The sequence below is a fragment of the Pristiophorus japonicus genome, chromosome 21 (genome assembly GCF_044704955.1).
Source record: "Pristiophorus japonicus isolate sPriJap1 chromosome 21, sPriJap1.hap1, whole genome shotgun sequence".
In the NCBI taxonomy this organism is placed as follows: domain Eukaryota; kingdom Metazoa; phylum Chordata; class Chondrichthyes; family Pristiophoridae; genus Pristiophorus; species Pristiophorus japonicus.
The window spans coordinates 25,906,333-25,911,154 of record NC_091997.1 but is presented as its reverse complement, the minus strand read 5'-3'; the positions used below and the strand labels follow the sequence as shown (position 1 = coordinate 25,911,154).

At 46.1% G+C, this 4,822-nt stretch overlaps 1 pseudogene; it reads left to right on the top strand.

Moving 5' to 3' along the window:
• The first annotated feature begins 227 nt into the window (after positions 1-227).
• Positions 228-459, top strand: LOC139234214 (U2 spliceosomal RNA; annotated as a pseudogene).
• The last annotated feature ends 4,363 nt before the right edge of the window (positions 460-4,822 follow it).

The window sequence follows — 4,822 nt, the reverse complement described above, 5'->3', positions numbered from 1 at the left end:
CAGAGGTGAGAGTGCTACCCACTGAGTCACAGCTGACACTGATTTTAATCTGATCTTTCAATAAGTCATGTGAACTGTTATGCTATTCCTATCTGTGCCATAAATTGGAAAATCATATTTTATTTTTGTGAGTTACACCATTTTGAGGCAGCAGGGTCCTGATTGAAATGGAAGCCAAGTCTGCAATAAGGTTGGCCTGTAAACTGAGTGCATATATCCACGTTCTTATCGCTTCTCGGCCTTTTGGCTAAGATCATGTATAGCTAGCCTGACCAGCCACCATGACCTCTGGGTGGTTTCTCCCTGGTCAGGAAGGTATATGCTTGCATTTTTGAAAACAGGAGGTGGGTGGGGTGGGTTGACCCATCCACCTCCACGGAGGTGTGTGGGGGACCTGACCCATCCACCTCCATGGCACGAACCTGGTATTGCAGTACTTCCAGGAACGGTGCAGTGGCTCTAGGCCTTTTGGCTAAGAGCATTGGCGCAGAGTGATCCTTGGCATGTGCAAGGTGACCTCTGGCGTTTGTGATTTGACAAAGAATTGGAACGATTGGCTACGAATTAAAAAAAAAAAAAAAATACTGATGGCACCTCATGATTTAGCAGAGTTCTGAAGCAATTGAGCTTTTCTGTGCTGACTGGATTGGGATTGTCAGGCTCTCCATACTGCAAATGATATAAGTTTGGAATTTGTGTTATTGCTGTGAGGCATCTCATTATGTAAAAGGTAAGTGGATTAACAGTTAACGTACGCATGGTCAGTGCAATCCCCTGGAATGGTTTTCATCGCCTGAGGAGTTTGGAGAGGAACTTTCCAGATTTTTATTTCCCTCATTGGCAGTGGGTTTTTCTGGTTTATGGTCCCACACCCCAGCAGATTACAGGCCTCTAGGAGGTTATGAAATGTTTAGTCATGAGAGTGGAGCATGCTTAATGAACCAACTGGTCTTTTTCTGCCCGTCATTTTCCTATGATCATATCTCCAAACTGGTGAATTTAAACTTATAATTCTCTTTCACCCTGGGGTCAGCGTCAAGTGCAGTGTGGAATATGGCGTGGTTGTGTCGAGACCCAGTGCCATTATCTGGGTTCAGTCTATATTAGGGTCCATGTTACTGGCAGAGCACCATCACTTGTCGGAGATTGGCTAATGCTGTCTATGAGTTTTTAATAATTAATTTTAATGGTTGAAAAATTGCGGGCAGCGTGTAGCTGAACTTTCGACATGCGGTGTCGGTGGGAGAAGCGCCCGGCCAGTAGGACGGACTAGTAAGATGGCACCTACTGTCCGTAAGCAGACAGACTATGGGAATGGCCCCAGTTATACTGGATGTTTTAGTCGGGGAACTCCACACCAATGTTCCTGTTAAGCTGCACGGCCGTTCAGCCACGCAGCGGTCAGAAGATTCCGCGCAGGCCGCTCATCGACTTTTTATGTGCAGGAAACCGTGCACGCCCAAAAAGTTTAATGGGCTGCACGGCCAGTTAAAGGGACCATGCACGGAAAAGAATAAGAAATAACATTGATCCGCATATGTACATGTGCAGAGTGAGGACATCAATTATATTGGCCCTGAAATTCCGATTTGGCCTTCCCGCGGGCATTTTAGAGAAAAAATCCGCACTTGCCTACAGCTGCTGCCCATGTCTGCACTTCCGAGTCTGTGATCTCCTTCGACTATCAGTCGCAGCGCGTGCACGTGGGGACGTGCGTAGTGCTGGAGCTGGCATCACATGGTTCTGGGCAGCCAATCAGGTAAAGTATCATAGTAATAGGAGTTCCGCAGGATCCCAAACTCCTATTACTGTGATTTGTAATAGAGCCCGAAACACCTAAAACACAGCTCCGAACACCCAAAACACTGATAAAAATTAGAAAATAATTATACTACGTTCATTTAAATTAAAGTTATTCATATCATTTTTAAAAATTGCCGATTTTTTAAAAAAGGTTTTTAAAATAAACTTACTGTTGTTGGGAGGGTTTTTAATGATAATATATGTTTTAATAACTTTATTTTTAGATGTTTTTTGGTTTTTTAAAACACTTGCACCTGTAAAAGTAAGCTATGCACCTGCTTTTTCAGGCGCAAGATTTTTGAGGACATTTGTAAGCGTAAATATCGGAAATTTACATTTACAAGTGTCCTCGCTCCCGATCTGGCCAGAAACTTGACAGATCAGAAATGTCTGTTTCCAGCACATGTGCATTGCGTGCTGAAAACCAGCATTTCCGATGCTTTCTCGGGTTCCTAGGAGCTCCGTACGGACCCGAGGAGGCTGGAATTTCAGGGCAATAAACTCTGTACTTGCAATTACAAGCAACGTCTGATACCAGGACTTCTTAATCTGCCTTACACCATAATTTATCTTCGAAGGTGCAATGAGTAATATGTAGCAAATGCATCTCCCAACCAATAATGGAATGAATAGCCAATCAATCTGTCCTGTGGTGATATGGAGAGAAGCATTGGGCAGACAAATATGTTTTTAATACAAGCCTGCTGACTCAGGGATGGCAGCCGCAGACAGGCTACTGAGGGAGAAGTGGTTTTCCAAGTGGGCAGGGTTAAGTGCATGAACACAGCGGTTGTGGCAGATTTAGTAACGAGAGGAGCAAACACGTCCTTCTGTAACCTTCACCGCTCCTGCCTAAGCTCATCTGCTACTGAAACCCTCATCCGTGCCCTTGTTACCTCTAGACACGGCTATTGCAATGCTCTCCTGGCCGGCCTCCCACCTTGCATCCTCCGTAAATTTTAACTCATCCAAAACTCTGCTGCTCATATCTTAAATCGTACCAAGTCCCATTCACTCATCACTCCTGTGCTCGCTGACTTACATTGGCTCCTGGTCTGGCAATGCCTCACTTATAAAATTCTCATCCTTGTGTTCAAATATTTCCATGACCTCACTCCTCCCTGTCTCTGCAATCTTCCCCAACGCTACAACCTTCTGCGATCTCTGCGCTCCTCCAATTCTGGCCTATTGCACATCCCCAATTTTCAGCGCTCCACCATTGGCGGCTGTGCCATCAGCTTCCAAGGCCGTAAGCTCGGCAATTCTGTCCCTAAACCTCTCCACCTCTCTCTCTTTTAAGTTTCTCCTTAAAACCTACCTCTTTGACGAAGTTTTGGTCACCTGTCCCTAATATCTCCTTATGTGGCTCGATGCCAAATTTTGTTTCTTATGAAGCGCCGTGAGAATATTTACTTTTTAAAGGGTGCTATATAAATGCAAGTTGTTGTTGTAACCAGGAGCTGGCAGGCGTTCTGCCTCCAGGTGCCAGGGTAAGGGGCATAATGGAGCAGGTGCAGATGCTTTTGGAGAGGGAGTGGCATACAGCACAAACCTGGGTTCATGTCAGAACCAGTGACACAGGGAAGCATAGGATTCAGGCCCAGCAAAGAACAAAGTCCCAGAAGTTAGGCCTTAGATTAAGAAACAGAACCTTAAAGGTAGTTATCTCAGAATTACAGCCAATACCATCCGCGAGCCAATACAGGAACAGACAGATTCAGGAGCTAACTATAGGCTAGATTTTAAGCTGACATGCCTGATGCGACTGGAACGGGTTCTGGTTGAAGGCAAAGAAGAGTAAAATTAGGCGGGGTGTGAAAAGGGCAGCCGATCTGATCCCGTCAGTTTAATGCCAGCGCAGGTTCGGTTACAATTTAACCCAATGACAGAGGATGAAAGCATGAGGAGAAACATGAGTTATACAGAGTCAGTCAGCATACATTTCGAACGGGTTTGCCCAATTCTTTCCGAACACTCTCCAGTTCTGATAAAGGGTCATCAGCTCATAGAAACAAAGAAACATAGAAAATAGGTGCAGGAGTAGGCCATTCGGCCCTTCGAGCCTGCACCGCCATTCAACAAGATCATGGCTGATCACCCACCCCAGCACCTCCTCCCCCCACACCCCCCGGACCCCACCAGCCGCAAGGACCACATCCAACTCCCTCCCGAACACATCCAATGAACTGGCATCAACAACTCTCCACGGCAGGGAACCCCACAGGCCAACAACTCCCCGAGTGAAGAAATCTCTCCCAATCCCAGTCCCAAACAGCCCACCCTCCATCCCAAGACCGTGCCCCCCCGCCGGCTCCGGACCCACCCAACACCGGGAACACCCCCCCCCGCACCCAACCCGCCCCGTCCCATCAGAACCCTTTCCAAATACCGAACACCCCTGAATGTTGAGCCACCAGCCCCTCGAAACGTTAACTCTGTTTTCTCTCCTCAGGTGCTGCCTGACACGCAGAGGTTTCCAGCATTTTATGTTTTTACGCGAGGATTTAAAATGGAATGAAGAAGCAGAAGAATGCTTGTGTGCAAATACATAGGTTATTAAAGGTGGCAGCACATGTAAATAAGGAATTGTTGGTTTTGCATCTTGAATACAAAACCGAGGGGGTAATGTTGAACATATACATGATCTTCATTAGGCTGCAATAGTGTGTGAAGTTTGGGGTACCCCATTATAGGATGACAGTAAAAGCCATGGAAAAGTTGCAGTGTAGATTCACCAGGATGTTATCACGGATGAAGGCTTACAACTAGGGTTTTTGCCAGTGGGGCTGACATGGTTACAGTGGCCTGATAGAGACCTCGAAATTAAAAAGAGCTTTGATAGGATAACTACTTCTCAGATGTTTCCACTGGTTGGTAAAAAAATCACAAAAAGGTGAGATTCGAAAATTTCCTCACACAGAAGATAGTTACAATGTGGAATTCTCTGCCAGAGACCATTACTATATAGGAACATAGGAACAGAAGGAGTCCGGTCAGCCCCTCGAACCTGTTCCGTCAT